The sequence below is a fragment of the Diadema antillarum genome, unplaced genomic scaffold (assembly GCF_040938485.1).
Source record: "Diadema antillarum isolate AM-2024a unplaced genomic scaffold, OU_Dant_1.0 seq00001348_RagTag, whole genome shotgun sequence".
NCBI lineage: Eukaryota > Metazoa > Echinodermata > Echinoidea > Diadematoida > Diadematidae > Diadema > Diadema antillarum.
Window position 1 is genome coordinate 1,033,513 of NW_027272113.1, and position 18,951 is coordinate 1,052,463.

Below are 18,951 nucleotides of genomic sequence, written 5' to 3' on the forward strand. Positions count from 1 at the left end.
AATCTCTTGTATTTTATCTAATGAAGCTCTGAGTATTAAATTAAAAAGATGAATATGTAGGGCCTACAATGATCACTCTCTCCAAGACCTTCTGAAGTTAAAAAATCGCAGATAGCATTCTCATTCATTGCAGAGAGAAGATCTAAAAGATTTGACTGCTGAACAATACGAGGGCGTGTAGATTATACTTTGTTTTGTTTTGTTTTGTTTTGTTTTTGTTTTCGTTTTTTAATGTATTTTGTGCCGTTCTCTACGCAAATTCACATCTTCTCTTTGCATAGGAGTGAGATCTCTGCGGGTCGCATGTTTTGTATTACCAAAGGTCTTTATCGTTAGCTTTATATATGGGCACACTGAAGGATAGCATTCCTTTGATCAACAGTCTCTGTACTAATTCTTTAGGGGGACAGACGTAATGTGGCATAGTGGATAAAACTCCCGACTCCCAACAGTGCCCAATCGGATAACCCAAGTTGGGATTCCCGCCTACAGTGCTTTACGTCCTTGGACAAGATATGTTTTTACCCATGACACCTTGTCCCTCTCTACCCAGATGTATGAATGGGTACCTTGCTACGCTATGATAGGGCAATGATAATTGCAAGGCCCTTTGGAGCAGTGGCAACACTAAAGAGGCTACCCTGGGTAAATATGACATTTTTCATTTCATTTCATTTCAATTTATTTTCATATGTCTCACATACATCGCAATAAAGTATATTGATACGAAAATTATACAGAACATAATCTAAAATAGAACTTCACCGGAATGTTCAAAAGTTTGTCTTGGTATAAACACAAGGTCTGTATACATGCGAGTTAAACAAAGATCATAATGCGAAAGCTGGTATTAGTACTGTTATTATTATTATCATCATCATTATCATTGTTATCATCATTATTTCAAATCGTCCCTTGTGGATTTTGCAGTCACATACTTTTCAACATTGGATGATCTAAACACATTAACATAAAAACAGGAGAAAAAAAATCAGTCACTTAAAAGAACGTATATATATATATATATATATATATATATATAAGAACTACTTTCATTGCAAAAGACATTGATTTAGGAAAGGTATGTGACAAAACACCAATTCTCCTAGTACAAATCATGTTCTATATGCTACATACAAAATCTTACCTCGGCATTTCAGTCTGACACCTTGGTTCGAAGAACATTCAGTGGTTGTCAGTGAACATTGCGTAAAGCGTGACATTCCTGGGCGTTGATATCAAATATCTAAAGAAAAAAATACACGTTATATTTTTGATATGTGTTCGTTTCTGGTAGATATAGATTATGAATATGACCCTGCATCACAAAACAAACAGAAAGTCGCCAGACATGAAATTTTAGTGAAGAGCATATTCCGAAAGAGCAGACTTTAAGCTTTAAAAAGATGTATAACTCAAATCAAATGACCTTTCCTAAATCTATCCAAAGTGTCTATTCAAGCGCTTAACCTTTACCAAGCCGTGCTGGCTGTGCGATGAATGGGACAAAAACAGAATGTAAACCACTCGAGTAACAAAGATGAAGGAATTATCAGATCAAACTGAAACAGCATGTCTCATTAACACATTCTGTCCTTAATTAATGCTAACTTTCAAAGCAGTAGCATTATCATTTCAAAAGTTATTGGAGTTGAAAGTGAAGAGTGTGTACAAGGTTTTTAAGAAATGAAAAGGGGACTCTAAAGACACACTTAATCACACTATTCTGCCCGTATTATGATCCCAAATTTCAGCATAATGTAGAAGAAGACCTGCTCTTTCAGGAAACATGAAAAAGTCAAGATCGGCTCGGTTGACCCATTTCACCTATTTTCAGTCCTCACACAAAATCAGCGTGTGTGACTTTTTGTTCGTTTTGTGATGCACGGTCAAAAATATGAATTTATGACACTGCATCGAAACTTGAAATTGTTTTTTAATCAAAAGGGTCCCCCCCCCCCATTCTTATCTAACTGCTCTCCCTTTTCCTCTACCGATATTTGGTGCAATGTAACGATTTCAAAATCTTTATACTCCATATTCGTGCCTTATTTTCTTTGAAATTTAATTGCACTCACTGCGAGCACATGATAGCTGTCTAAACCAGTTCCGGATCACAGTGCTTATATGGAGAGTCTGACTCCAATACTGTTGTACCGCTGGAAAGCCGAGCTGTCCGCAGAGCAAGTCAGCAGCCTTGTCGTTAAATCCTTCGGGGCACAAATATGTGTCTGATTGGAAGACTACTAACCCTTCCTGAGGTAAAGGTCCATTAACCAGCTTCACCGATGGCATTCCTCAGAAATAAATTGCAAAGAAATCAATAAGCATACGTTTATTAATGCACACACACACACACACACACACACTATATATATATATATATATATATATATATATATATATATATATAGTAAACAAAATGTTTCACAGGCAGCCAGGAATGATATTTTTTACTTTTGACATTTTGAACAGTGACCATCTTGTCTTCAATGCTCACTTAATATGCATTTGTCAACAAATCACTCTCGTTTTCACACAGAAGATGTAGTCAATATCGGGTAGAAATATACCTGGTTATATAAATGAAAATCTTTTGCCCCACAAAATTTTTCGTTTAGAAGTTACGTCATTTTGATTAAAGGGAAAGTTACTTTTGTATTCTGAGTGTTTATAAACTCATAGAAAAGTTTGGAAATCGGAATTTATTCGATTATTCAACCCTTCTTGTAGTGGAAATAAATAATGAATAATAATAAACCATTTCTTTAGAGCGCAAATTACATTCTAGTCTTTAAGCGCTTTTAGAAATGAGAAAAGACAGATACATGTGTAAGAACACACAAAAACAAAAGAAGAAAATTACATAATATATGTCAACCTAAAACACATCGTTAACCAATTTAGAGAACAATGACAGTTACTTTACAAGTATGTTTGTATGTTTGTATGTTTGTATGTTTGTATGTATGTTTGATTAAAAAGTTGAAATCAATGTATGTTTGTTAACATCAGAAAATCGTTACTTAGAATTACCTTTAATTCCCTCTATAGAGTGGATTTTCTGCAATAAAGTCATTTATTATGTATATGATACCCAACTTGTTTCTTTACAGTGGCGGATCCAGATGGGGGCGCAACTGGCACCCCCCCCCTTTAATTTTCGTTAAAAACAAAGAAAATGAAAAGAAAAAAATTAAATGAAACCCGGAAGTGGCACCAGCAATATTAGTCAGCCCCCTCCCCCCCCCCCCCCTTTACAGAATTCCTGGATCCGCCCCTGCTTTACTTTGATGCCGTCGGGGCATGGGCATGTACATTTGATATGGGATCAGGTCTAAAAACGTTGAAGCGATGCAAAATGAACGCCAATTGTCACGGAGAGTCAATGAAGAACAATTTTTCAAATGCTATATAAAGAAAATAATGAAATATTCGTTTTCATTTAGGGCCAGGTCGTACTTACGACTTCCAGCAAACAAAGAAACAAGCAAAAACAGTTTGGTTTCCAAAAAGCTTTCAATGCACCATCGAAAACTCCTAGCTGACCAAAATAGGTCGCCGACCGGAGGCAACCACTTGCCGACTTCAAAAAGGAAAGAGAAACACCATCCCCCCCCCCCAAAAAAAAAAGAGAGAGAATTAAGGAATTAATTGAATAAACATTTTCCAACCTGTGACAACTGACTGTCGACCAATGATTTCAAAGGTCGTAGAATGTTCAGCCTGCTTATGAGCGATTGTGTAACTATATAAGGGCCTGAATAAGCGAATGCCAGGTGAGCGATATTGCCAAAAGGGTTTTGTTTTGTTTTGTTTTGTTCGTGTTTGTTTTATCGTTTGTTTGTTTGTTTGTTTCATTTTTTTTTTTTTTGGGGGGGGGGGGGAGGTTGATAAGAGCCAATAAGTCAAACTGGCAGAAATCCAGAGCTTCATTTATTGGAAGGCTATGAATTGTTCATTTTGTTTATATATTCATACAAATAGGTCAGGGCATGGTTCAAGAATTTTTGAATTGCACAAATTAATGATAAGAGACGTACCGAGAGAGTAAAGTGTACTGTAATTACACTACCCCCCCTTTTTTTTTCTTAAATTAAAAACAGAATCGTTATTTTCATTAGGTTTTTTCCCCGTTGTTTTGTGGTTCTTTTTTTTTACTTCTATTGCCTATCTTCTTAGTTCAGTCCTTTGTCAATATTTTTTACAGCATAATTACCAACGTCGATTGTCAGCCTGAATCCGATATCAATAACTTAAAGGCGTTCGATTATCATTTTTGAAAGGAACAATACAGCATTTATACGGTCATATCGAAAACATCGTTACTTACTTTCGTAACACTTCGCGCTCACGTTGAACTTCACTGGTTTGAGTTGGGAGGCGACTATTTGTAGCTTTACCTGGTGGCCAGTTGATAAAGCGGGGGAAATCTCGGAGAGATTTATGTCGGTCCAAAAGGATTTCTTAGATATTTCATCCAGAAATTCAAATCCAGTCCCGGTCTGATTGATGAACTTGATTTCAGTGAGAATTCGGCTTCCACGAGGAGCATGGAAAACCCAACTATCACCGCTAAGGAGGCAGATTTCATCACAAAATATCATCTTCTGTAGTGGATTCCCCGAACAATTGAGAGTGAAGACTGCAGGAGATTTGAAAAGCGGAAAGGAATTCAGTACAATGAAGTGGTTATTGTTTGTCTTAGAATGAAGAATAGGAAAAAAAAGCACAGTCCTATATGCATGGACATCCTCATGGCAGCTCAACATATTAGATTTTATGCAAGGAAATAGCGTTTCTCTTTTTATTTTATATTATATCCTCACTAAATAGTTTCTTCTAAATGGCCTTGACTAAAATTTCACCGGCTTAAACTGAATCTGTGCTCTAATTTTCTTCGAAGTATACCAACAAGGACTCTGAAATGCTGCGGTTATGTTACTCAAACGCAGACATGATATTTCCCTCTATCGCAATGTCTAAGTTGAAGTTTGAAGATATTTGGCACGGGTTATACTATAAGGACCCGTATTTTGTTTTTCATTTACTTTCTTTTGCTTTTCTGCCGCCACTGCCGGGCTGTTTGTTTAATCAATACGGTATGTCACACAATGAATAGAAACCCTAAGGAGCCTTGGAAAACAGACAGCAGTTACCTCCATATTTGAAATCATCATAAATAATAATATCCTATATTTAGTCTTACTTCATAGTTTTAGGTTATGATAATAGAATCTCATCCCATCATCGATCACAGTGATTGCCGTGATGTTTAAATTGCCCATCTGTCTCGTATACGAATGACTCGGTGCACTTGAAACATGTGAAAAGAAGCCTAATGTCATTCTCCAATTCTCGACATTAGAATTGCCAAACGGCAGTTTGTCTATCACGTGAATTTAAAGGAGATAGAAAATTCCAAATTTGAAGGATTATATATATCAATGTTGTAATACCTACAAGTTTTGTGAGCTTCTCGACGGAAAGACGTGATGTACGCACTTTGAATGACACAAACAAACAACACTGCTCTGAAAGTCCCCCTCCTCTCCATCGTGTATATCCAATATCATTCAAGCTTCGGTGGAAGGTTTTGAAGTACAGAATACCACTGGCTGACTACATTTACTTTAAAGTCTACAATGCGGTGGTTTAAACAAAGTTATGACAACTAAACTTTGTGCGTTGTACGCGAATGAAAGAGTTTCAACCCCTCAAGTCACGACTCTCCTTGAAAATCGTTGAAAGCCTTCATGTGCACAGTGAAACTGCGCAACTACATCATGACCATTTTCTGCTCGGATAATATGAGTGAAACTGAGCATGTATCGAAATACAAGTAATTCACTGGTGTACAGTTACTATCTCGCTACAATGTCCTTGGTTTAACAGGAAGCAATGAAGTACTTTTTTCAATAAGCAGTTGAGAACATCACTCGATACCTTTGTGATCATACTAAATATAATTATAATCAATTAACAGTTACTTCAGTTCTTTTTCTTTATTTCGTTATTTCTATTCCACTACTTTCATTTCCGTGAACGTTAATAGTGATTGAACACTTAGGATTATCCCTGACCGGAGAGATGTGCAAAGTATCTCAAGGCATTATTTTCCCAGAGAATGCACGATATATATTTAAGATGTGTACCCATTTCGTGTGAGATTCTAAAATTCTGAAATGTTTCTGCAACTTCAACAAAACTCGAATGTCATACGAGTTATGTGATCAAGTATACAATAAGTCATGATGAATATTGTCCGACAAAGGTAATCATGCATGTATGTATTTACATGTAACATGATTATTTTATCAAAGAAGAGGAAGGACTTGGTTGACGTCTTATTGTTGTTGGTTTCCGCCATGACATCTAAGCCATGTATGAGATGACTAGTCTTGGATGGAAACGCATGCAAAAACTATAGGTTCAAATGAAGAATATTACGTTTGAACGCATACGCATCAATTAACATCGACCAACAACTTCGTGTTCTGAGGGCAATTTTGCTGAAAGCCACATGATTTGTTTCAACTGTGATGTAGACATCCCCTGTTTACCCCTTTTTCTTTTTCCCGAGGAGTAGGGCCTATGGTAGCCCTACTTGACGCCGAAACCCGTTAGACGATTTCGCAGCTGTTGTGCATGTGGGCGCATCATTTCCGCTCAACCAGGTTTTTTTACCCAGTTTTTGTATTTTGTTACAACATGTAAACTCCTTAAATCACTGTAAAAGAAGAAATGAGTAGGCTCCCCAAGTAATTGTTTCTGGTGAATCTGTTGTCGTTGTTGGAAGGAGAAAGGGCCCTACTGCACGTGATGAGAATGCGAAACTATACCCTGCCATTGTCTGAATGAGTTGTGTGAAACTAAATGTTCTTCAAAGTACAATTTTATCTAAGTGATGTCTCGGTATTAATTCCGCACGATTTTTCATTGCAGCAATAGGGCTCTTATCAGGCACTTTAGAATATGATCCGCACTGGGTGGCATTTTATACGAACATGATTATGGGCAATGCATTGCGTTGTATCTGCAAGGATACACATTGTTTCTCGCGTCCATAAAGGCACTACGCACATAAAAGTCACTTTGTATAACGTTCAACGTATTCAGATTTTTGATGATGAACATCGCATCAAAGATTGTGTCGGACAAGGAAGGAGCTAGCCTGAGGCTACTTGACTTACTAGAGTAATAGCGGATGAAACATTCTAGTATTTGCTAATCTCAGATACTGTAGTGTTCTAGCAGGTCAAATGTAAATTGTATAGGACGTAAAAGAAAAAAAAAATGTGTATATACAACTGCTTATCAGACTAAAATACATGAACGTAGAAGCAATTTTCCCATAAAGGGGATTGTAAAATAAAGATCAATGCACAACTCAATCGCCCCATCACCGTAGCGACGCCCCATGATGGCTTTCCATCTTCATTTTTCCTTCTCCCTCTTCTTCCTCCCTCTTTGTCTTACTTTCTATCTTCCCTCACCCTGTTCAACCTATAAACTATCGTTATCACCAAATGGTGTACTGTACAAGTTTTGGCATGTCGCATTTCCCGTCACGTCTCACCTCGGCATCCGCTCTCATTGAGCCACTTTTTACACTGTAGACCTACACATTAGTATTGCTCCCAAGATACAGAAATTTTGTATTGTGGGGCTTTGTCACTGGGACAATATTTCCACATACCAAGTGTTGTACCAAAGTTAAAGGCATAATTAACCATTTGCAAATGAAACAAAAACTCATCATTAGTGCTTCAAAATAGTTCTGAAATGTGAGTTAGGAATAGAAAAAAAAAACAACGTAGAAAATTGAACCAGTATAATCAATGTATTGTTAATAGTACACAATGTGAACACAATAGTTATAATAAAAATGTTTTCAGACTAAACCGTCTACAGTGTGTGGTCTAATGAGAAAAATTGTGATATCTCCTTAAATGTCACGCTCTATTGCAATGCAATGTATATATATATAGCGAAAACTTTGAGCAAAAAAAAATTGGTTTTCATCGGGATTTGAACCCGAGACCTCCGGATTACAAGACCGGTGCTCTACCGACTGAGCTATTGAAAGCCCTAGATCGGTGTTCGTCCCAAACCCTTAACTTTCTTTGCTCGTGTGGTCAGAAGCTACAGTGTGTGTATGTGCACACACACACACACACACACACACACACACACACACTAACCTGACATAAACCCAAATGATGTAAATCATCTTTGGAATAAATGTGAGGGATCGCCGAAGAGATGCAGCTTTTTGTAATATGTTTTGAAACAAGGAAGGAAAAACTGACCAGAAACAACTGTAATAATATATAGCGAAAACTTTGAGCAAAAGAAAATGGGTTTTCATCGGGATTCGAACCCGAGACCTCCGGATTACTAGACCGGTGCTCTACCGACTGAGCTATTGAAAGCCCTAGATCGGTGTTCGTCCCAAACCCTTAACTTTCTTTGCTCGTGTGGTCAGAAGCTATAGTGCGTGTATGTGCACACACACACACACACACACACATCAACCTGACATAAACCCAAATGATGTAAATCAACTTTGGAATAAATGTGAGGGATCGCCGAAGCGATGCAGCTTTTTGTCATATGTTTAGAAACATACGTTTAGAAACGGGTTCGAATCCCGATGAAAACCCATTTTTCGCTATTTATTATTACAGTTGTTTCTGGTCAGTTTTTCCTTCCTTGTTTCAAAACATATTACAAAAAGCTGCATCGCTTCGGCGATCCCTCACATTAATTCCAAAGTTGATTTACATCATTTGGGTTTATGTCAGGTTAATGTGTGTGTGTGTGTGTGTGCACACATACACACACTGTAGCTTCTGACCACACGAGCAAAGAAAGTTAAGGGTTTGGGACGAACACCGATCTAGGGCTTTCAATAGCTCAGTCGGTAGAGCACCGGTCTAGTAATCCGGAGGTCTCGGGTTCGATTCCGATGAAAACCCATTTTCTTTGCTCAAAGTTTTCGCTATTTATTATTACAGTTGTTTCTGGTCAGTTTTTCCTTCCTTGTTTCAATATGTATATATATATATATATATATATATATATATATATATATACATGTATATATTGTACGATTTTTTTTGTCATGTAACTGGTCTATACACATTACATATGCATCATAAGTGATATCTTCAACATTTTTTAAAATCGCACTACACCTAAAGTTAAACAGGACCTATAAATGCATGCATGGAAGAAATCAAGTTTGAAACCAACGTCGTTGTCCACTTGCTTTGTTCCACATTATGTTTCACAATGCGACATCGAGCAATTTTTTTTTTCAGGATCGATCTCTATCTATACACATACAGTATGCCCCCCCCCCCAAAAAAAAAGAAAAAGAAAAAAATACAATGTTATTTTCGCATTGATAACACCTGATATGATTAAACTGTCTAAATGCTACTTCAGGGTCTTAAAAAATAACATTTTAGCTTTATTCAATTTGGTTAAGCGGTAACATCAGAGAAATGTGAAAAGTTGTAAAGCATGTCATGAGTCTGATTTTTTCAAGTTTAGCACTTCGACGCTTTTGTGTGTGAAGTCAATAGACAGAACTTGGAGGGAAGAGATCCTTGACATCCTCTACTAAATTTCTCATTTATCTTTGGCCACTGAAGTAAATCGAATGTGGGTTTCTGTAAGATGTGGGCAATGAGTTATAGTTCCATAACCTGAATTATTATTGGGATTGATTCACTATTTTTAAAGATATCATTGCGGAGGGTCCCGTTGTATTTTTTTTTTTTGGGGGGGGGGACATACGGCATAGTAAAGCTAATCACACAAAATACATACAAAGATTATACAGTGACAACAGAATTAAAGTGACACCAGAGAACGTCCCATTTAAAGCATACGCCCCTAAGGAAAAAAAAAAATCTTTTGTACTTCGACCCTTCGTCAGAATAGTCTGCTGGGCTCATGGTAAATACACTGTGTTATATGCCCTTGACTTGGTGGTAACAGCATGGCAGTGAAGTGTTCTCCTACAGCTCCTGAATCTGAAAGGACATGACTATTGAATGAGGCTAATGATATCTGAACAGGAACTTTTCAATCTAAAAACATGGTAAACTTTGATGTGACATTTAAGTGTAGTACAATCCCTGAGAAGATATTGCCGACGGAATTGCATTGCACAGAGTTACGCTAATTTGTGTGTGGAATCAAGAAACCTTATACATGCACATGCAAAATACATGACGACAATTTCGATTTGCTGTTATCAGCTTTGCCAGTAAATCCACCTGTATGCATCTGCAAAATTAAGCAGAACTATTCTTGAGATACATCATCACTATTCATTTATCAAATGTTAAGAAATTTAGAAAAAATACGTTGCTATAGACATATAGTTTTACTGATACAGGGGCGGATCAAGGAATTCCTGAAAGAGGGGGCGCCTTTACAAAATTAAAGAGGGGGGTGCACTCCCCCCTGGATCCGCCACTGTGATAGATGACTGGTAAACAGATTGACAAATGGATATTAAAGGATATAAACAGTCAGAAAGATAGAGATAGGTAGAAAGACCGGTAGCTAAGTGATCACCCAAAGTGCAGTGAAATCAAAATAAAAGAAATAGAGCAGATAAACAATACATTTAAAAAATGTACACTATTTTAGTTTGAGGAGGCAGTTTGGGTGAAAAAGAATCTCATCAAATTTGACAATTTACATGACGTCTTCTTGCTCTTCTTAATTTGCATCATGAAAATGCAACAAATCACTGTCCACTCACGCAGTATGAGCATCCGTTGCGTGAGCTATCACAGCGATGATATGTGTTGGGAAAGTCAATGGGTAATGATCGATTCACGGTACCCATCGCGGAAGTGTTCATCTTGTCGGGACGAAACAGGTTTAGCGCGCTCTGGGAGAGAAGTCTCAGGTCTATTGCACGTGTATCACCTTCTTTGTATATGCCGATTTGTATATGCATGGTCTATTGGCTGTCTTTAGAAACAGGGTTTGTTTTGTATTCTATCTCCCATTTCGCCCTTCCCGCGGTCCTTCGGTGGCTTTGCTTGTGGCCCTTTTCATTCACTGATTGGTTAGTGAATGTCATGAAATTTGTTTTACCGCGGCCCATAATAGACTCTTGGGTCGCAGCTTTTTCAATCATTTCTCTGCAGCCTTCTCGATCAAAATGGCTGCAGTCCCCATATTATTGCCCTATACATGGCATTTATGCCTACTTAAGCGATCCATAAAAGTCATCTAATAGACATCAGCTGGTGAGCTGATAGAGAGTCGATTCATTTCACAAAATGCCACACATGTTACAGAATATTATGACCTCCTCGAGATATGCTGTTTTTTAATAATATGGTGTTTACTATTTCACTACAAGGTGAAATGAATGTCTGTATCCATCACATCCACTCTATGTATATACATCTGCTACTGTTATTTTTTTTAATATATCAGCAATCAAATATCTTTCGCCCTTTCGTATATGAAATATATGTATAAAGCTCCTGCCTACGATTTATGTAGACGTGAACCGCGTTGAGATATTAAGGGAAATAAGCGGTGAACATAATATATTAAGCCTGCTTTGTGTCCGTACATGCGTGGGTGGTGGCGATCTGAGATTAGGAACTGCCGCGTCAGACGAAATCGAATTTTAGTTGAGTTGGTGTGGAAATGAAATTAGCTGCTAATATTTCCTGTTAGCATATTATAAGATCGAGTTTGCTTTTGAAAAGAAAAATAAGAAGAATCATATTCTCGTTGCGATATTTAGAGTTTGAAAGTTCGTAATACAGAAGCATGGACAGACTAAAACATATAGAAAGATATCTAGAATTCAAATGAATTTTTATGGGAGACAATAATGGTATTCTTGCCCATCCTCATGCAGCCCACAATCCATGGCCTTGTTGCGTTTTCAACATGCCATGATTTCACAACTGATTACGGGTGCTTTTGTATAGGCCTACATAATAATAATAATAATAATGATAATAATAATAATAATAATAATAATAATAATAATAATAATAATAATAACATTAATAATAATGATAATAATATTTTTTTTTTGTATAACATACTTTATTTCCATTGCAAATTAAAGCATGCGATTAATAATCCTAGGATACTACCTGCCCACAGGCAGGTACGCACAAGGAAAAAAAATACAGTGGACCCAGTCCATCACACCGCAATAATGGTTATTGACAGTTACACAAATTTATACATGTATACAAGTACATTTACACACAAACATGATACATGAACAGCTGTTTCGAGACGAAAAAAAATCTCCAAAAAATGAACTTGTATCAGCATATATTTAACCTAAGAAACACACAAAAATAACTCATTCGCGAAATTCATTACCAATAAATTACATTAAATCCACCCAATAAAATGAAATAATTATTTCACATCCATTATTATAGAAAAAACGAGAAAATATACATAATGATAAATACATATGCAAAGATATAAATCCTATAAATATACATATTCAACAATACAAAGGGGGAAATCAAAATGGACAAAACCGGCCCGTAAATAATGACTGTATATAAACACATGATATACATAATCATATTCCTCCCACCTCACTGGTATAATTCATAATGATGGCGATGATTATTGTGATGATAATGATGATGATGATTATGATGATGATGACAACATTGCTGAAGATGATGGTGATGATGATTATGATGGTGACGATGATGTTGATGATGATTATGATAGTGGCGATAAGGAAGAGGATGATAAATCTAAGATGCCAGCAATCCACCAATTCTTAACCTTGGCAATCTCATTTCAACCCTCTTGAACTTTTGCCTCTGTTTTGTTATTTCTATTTGGCATATTTAAAAGGGGAATATCATTATAAATAAATATGTTCATATTTTGCAGAAAAATGCGCCTTCCTTCTACTTGTTACTAAAATATATGTAGAAACAATTCTTTGAGCCTTCTGGAGGAGCTGGGTCATGTACTGTAAAAGTGCCTGGAAAAAAGTTATACTGTAAATTCTTAATACAACGTACCAAAAATCAGAAAAAAGGATCCAGTCCTAAAAACTTCCCCAAATACAATACATAAAACAAAACAACACTTAACTAATTAATTATCTCTGACAATTTATGCGAAAAACAATTCATCAGAATTTAAGATCTTTTCACACTACCTATACAAAACAAAATCCATTACAGATATAAAACACATTCATGACGGAATAATATACTGATATGGAGCGCAGAATGTGCAACACAGATGAGGGGTACATATTATCGATGATAATCAATATCATTGACCTATAATGATCAATCTACAATACTCGCCAAAAAGAAACATGAATATAAAGGCCTGGGTCCGCACATGAGCCCGTTGGTGTGTGTATGTGTATGCGTTTTGTGTGTTCATAATCATGTGTGAGTGTGAAAGATGAGTGTGCGTGGTGTATGTGCATGTGTGTGTGGATGTGTGTGTGTTTGTGTGTGAGTGTGGGTGTGTGTATTACTTTATGGGTGTTTATGTATGTGTGTGTACATAAAACTAGTTAGAAACACCAAGAATCTTCCGTTGCAGGCTGGAGATATGCCGGTTCTGTCCAAGAGGGTTCGTTGCGGGCATTATAAATGGCAAACGAGGTAAAAATAGCAATCTTCGATATGGTTCTTATGTGTTCCCGAATTCTTCGGGTGTCACTTACATAATGATAATAATAATGATGATAATAATAATAATGATAATAATAGTGGCTATTTGTATAGCGAATAGGTTCACTTTTCAGTGCCCATGGCGCTTCAAAAATGAAAAGATATCATATATTTACATGCATATACATATTCAAACATTTTAACAAAGAAGAAAATGGTAAACAAAAACAAATACACGGTATATACCAAATAAAGAATACAACATATACCATTTAAAAATACAATATTGGTCCAACATTAATGGCAAACAGAAATTACAGTCCTCAGTATGAAAGGAACAGATAAGTTTTAAGTTTGTATTTGAATGACTCTGTAGATGACAGTTCCCTTAACTGAAGAGGTAACTGATTACATAATTTTGGTCCCATAACGGAAAAAGCACGATCACCATACCCTTGTTTTACTCTAGGTGTTTGGAGTAAGAATGTATCTGATGATGAACGTAGCCTTCGTGTCGGATTGTATTTTTAAACAGAATTACTTATGTATACAAGGGAAAAAGAATGAACTGAATGATGTACTAATAACAGAATCTTGAAAATAATCTTTTTTTCTACAGGTAACCAATGTAAGGAACGGAGAACTGGTGATATGGAATCAAACTTATTAGTAATAGTTAACAATCGGGCAGCAGAATTTTGCAACCGTTGAAGTTTTGTGACATCTTTTTTGGGAAGATTACACAACAATGAATTCGAAAAATCCAACCAAGAAGAAATCAAAGCATGAATAAGTATTTCTGCTGCAGATTTAGACAAATATTTCCTTATGAAACTTAAGTTACGCAACTGATATCGAACATTCTGCTGAATATGAGTTACATGACTTCGAAATGACATTTCCTGATCAAATATGACACCTGAATTACGGGCTGTTTTCTACGGAGTAATGCAAGTGCTACCGATGTTGACATGACATGATTGATAATCAACTCTGCTTAAAATATGCTTTGAGCCTAATAACAGAAACTCAGATTTATCATCATTTAGTTTAAGGCCATTGGATGTAAGCCAGATTTTCAGGTCTTGCAAACATGCTTCGAGTTTTGCAATGGCGGATGACAATGAAGACACAGTGGGTTTAAAAGACAAATAAAGTTGTATATCATCCGCATAACAACGATAACTTATACAATGCTTGCGAAATACTTCACTAATTGGTTGCATATACAGAGAAAAAACTAATTCACAGATCGACAACCAAAAAAATAAACAAAACAAAACAAAACCAATGAAAGCTGAGCTGCAGCAAAACAAACACACATACACACAAACACACGATGACAAAAGTGTCCGCTTCTACATCATTGAAAGCGCTGCTGGCAGTGTGCACTGCATGCGTTGATAGGGATAAAGATAAAAACATACCTAACAAAAATTGAATTATATAGAACTCCAAAAACATATAAAATCATAGCTTATTAAAACAAAGAAAAATGACGTAGAAACTATAATGACTAAGTGTCTTAGTTCTGTCTTTCTTAACGTTTGAAGCTGCATTTATTGTGTGAACTTTGATTAGGGAGATAAGATCAGAACCACAAGTCAGGTAACAACCTTTTGATAGCATCTGCTTTGCGCTCCCTACATGGTTTGAAAACGTAACGTTATACTGTGCAGCTAGTCACAAACGAGGGCGAGAGAGGGCGTTGAACTAAAAATGTGGTTTGTCACACTTTTGACAACATGGAGTTTGTTATTCATTCCAGGATTAGAAAGGGCCCACGCGTCGTTTTGAAAGAAACGCCGTAGATCGTGCCATTATACTCTTGAGTACCCCGGCGCATCGCAGGCTTTTCAAGAGACCTCTCAAAGCGCCGATGAACGGCGACGCCGCGGTTTCGCCGCACAGTGTAGCTGCCAAGGTGCCTAAAAAAGTCGGTTTCAACAGGGTTGTAACAGTAATATCTTGGACTTGAACATTGCGTTACGAGGTGCACCGTTTTTCAGCTGTCTTAGAAACAGATCCTGTAATCGGTAACAAATTGCCCAGTGGGTAATTACATTAACAGATTGATTCTATTTGTATGCACGCTCAGTTTCGCTCATATCCCTGCAGGGAGTGGCGATCACGTGTCTTTGCGCAGTTTCACTGCGCGCATGTAAGCTCTCTTCTCGCGTAGAGTCGTCACAGGTATTGGAAGTGGTTAATTTCGGTCCAACGCATTACGCAGTGAAATTACTCTCAGACCATTTTCGTCAGCGATCATCTGCATTGCGATTGATATTAGATTTACAGGATGGAGAGAAAAGTAACTTTTTTAGTCTGGTTGTTTGCTGGTGTCATCAATCACAATCTGTTCATCACTTTTGCTTCTGTAGAGGCCCGCGAGACTTGTACGTATACTCTCTTCTTTCTGTCTTAAAAGATCACATGTAGCATTCCGTTACACAAACGAGAAAGGTTTGGCTGATTATATTCTTATTTCAATTGCAAAATCCTGAAGAGGACATTCACATATGGAAAACTTGCGCGCATTTGCTCCGGAGCGAGAGCACCGGTGCTTATAACACGTGAAAAGACGCGTCATATCCCCCTTCTTTGGGACAAAAATAGCTCTGCACAAAAAACATGGCTATGAATTCAAAACCCTCGCACTCCAAATGAAACTAGAATGTACCCTCTTTCTACTCTGTGTATTTCCCCAAAAATAGGTTTGGGGAAATTAGGGCACTTTTCCCCTGAAATTCTGCTTCAAATCACCAGATCTTGAGTTTGTCTATGGCGGCGTACCCAAAATAAGCCATAATTTTCGGACATGCCCATATAAATCACAGGCTGTACCACGGAAGCTTAGTGGAATTGTTTACCCTCGCACTTCAAAATGAAGTAGAATGTTTGGGCTCTTCAGTGATGTATAACTTGTTTTGATTGGTCAGAGAGAAATTAGGGCACTTTTCTTGTCAAATCAAAGAATGTTTTACAAAACTGCTTTTGACTTTGCTAAAGCGTGCGAGCTTTTGTGCTGTCCATTGTACACAATTCCCCTAATGCTTACGGACAACGGACGAGCGTGCGTAAACAAACATTTGTGTTTGTGCTGTGAAACGAAGGCGGGAGAGTTCAAGTTATTCACAATTTTCGCTGGATATCATGCTTTTTGAATCGTCTTTCGTCTACATTATAACAGATTAGTCTTTATTAATATTCTGACAATCCTGCAGAGTGTATTACCACTTCTTTCAGAGCTAAATATTGCCAATTTTAAGGATCATCATGCGTATTTTGCTCTGCAGAGATGACTTGAGGTTGCAACAAGCCGTGCTTGAACAGACCATGGTTCAGTCCCATTAAATCAACAGGGGTTAGTGATCCCATTATGTAGATACTGTACGCGTTGGTGTGTGTGCTCGTGAATGATCAACTTGTGTGGTGAAATGGAAATGCCGTTGTTGGAAATCTAGATTCCCGGTACTAAAAATACTAATATCATTTCATTATTAGCTGTCAGATAAAAAAAAAAAAAAATGGCTTCCATGTTCATGCATGCATTTCTTCTAAGGCGTATTCTGTCCCTCCAGTAAGCACACGCACGGTTCTCCCGATTCCCGTACAATGGACGAGTCCGCTCCTTCCCATATTATGCTCGAGTGCACTCGGCTGTTGGCTCTCGGCGACTACGTGCACTCTGGTCTGTCAACCCTAAATGCGCGAAATCGTGCGAAAGTTTTCCATATGAGAAAGGCGAAGTGCGCAAATGTTGTATTATCCTTCCAATTGGGATGTTTCACGCAATTTTTTTATGCTAGTATAACAATAAAAAATCCGTCGCTAAGAAAGATAAGTTTGGACAAATTGTGATTGAAGTGCCGTGTCGCTTATGTGTGACACAAATTGGGTATTTCAGGCATTACGGCAGCCACTATGATAGGATTATATGCTATCATTATAAACACCAAAAGAGGTAAGCCTACGTAGGGTCACGATATTCATGATAATGCTAAATATCAGAGGTACTTTAACAGCACTGACGCACAGTCTGTTTTTGAAAGCTCCGTATAGGGTTTCATTCACACTAGATATCAATGTACTACAAGGAGTGAAAAGGAAGAAAAGTAACTGAAGGAAAAAGAAAATATGGCTTAGGTATTATCCTTGCTAGAAAACCTTCAAAATCCAAACGCCTCTTCTGATTTTCATATGACATAGACTTTTGGATTATTATAAGGGAAGGTTACAATTCTGTTTCATTGAAACAGCTTAAACATTGCAGTCTTTGCGTAAAAGAAAGATAGCGTCCGAATTCTATTTTAGCTAGCGGATTGCAAGACAAGATTATTTTCATAGAAGAAGAAATATAGGGAGAAAATATCGAAAAATAGAAAGAGAAACATTTTTGCATGTCACAGAAATGTTTTGTTGTTGAGCGGCCAGCAAGATTTCCAGGCATAAACTGTATCTGTCATGTACTTTATACTCTTCTCTCTTATTCAAACATTGACCAGTTGACTTGTATTTGTCATTTCTCAAATCTCGTGCAGACTTCACTGTAAGCTGTTCGGGAAAGCCACTACAGCAGGAGATATTGTGTGATGAAACTTGTCTTGCCAACGGCGATAGTTGGGTTTTCCAGGCACCTCGTGGACGTCGAATTCTCTCTGAAATTAAGTCCGCTAATCACTCAGTGGTTGGATTTCAATTTCTGGATGACCTATCAGATAAATCGTATCTGACTGCGATCACAGAGCACACCAAATCATCACCCTTTTTATCACTAACCCATCAGATAAGGCTGGGGATAAAGTATACGTTCAATAACAGCTCAGTGAAGTTCATAATAAACGTAAAGTGTAACAAGGGTAAGTACAGTGCCGTCTATTCGACGATGGATAAAATTGTAATTATGCCAAAAAAGTCAAAACAAGATTTTCACCCTATGTAAGATTCAGACTCAATGTCGAATCTTGATATGCAAGTCAAGGTCGAACTCTTCACATTTCAAGGTGTTTAAATCTACTTTCGCTCTGCTTTCATTCACTGTGTCACACACTTTTTCCTGGAGAATTAGTTTTGTTATCATAATATTCATCCGAGATAATATAAGGTTCGTTATTCCGAACGTTCGATATTCCAAAATACACAAATAAGACAATTGTTCGTTAATCTGTAGATTAAATAAGGTTCGTTATTACCTCATTTCTGCCGTTATTCCGGCGAACTGGTTATTCCTAATTTCTACAATCCGAACAGTCAATGACATATGCTCCTGCGGCGA

The 18,951-nt window shown here is 37.2% G+C and overlaps 1 non-coding gene across 1 annotated transcript; it reads right to left on the minus strand.

The window, feature by feature from the left end:
* Nucleotides 1–8,016: 8,016 nt before the first annotated feature.
* Trnat-ugu (transfer RNA threonine (anticodon UGU)) lies at nt 8,017–8,090 on the minus strand. The gene has a single exon. It is a non-coding gene; the product is annotated as a tRNA-Thr (tRNA).
* Between the last annotated feature and the right edge of the window lie 10,861 nt (nt 8,091–18,951).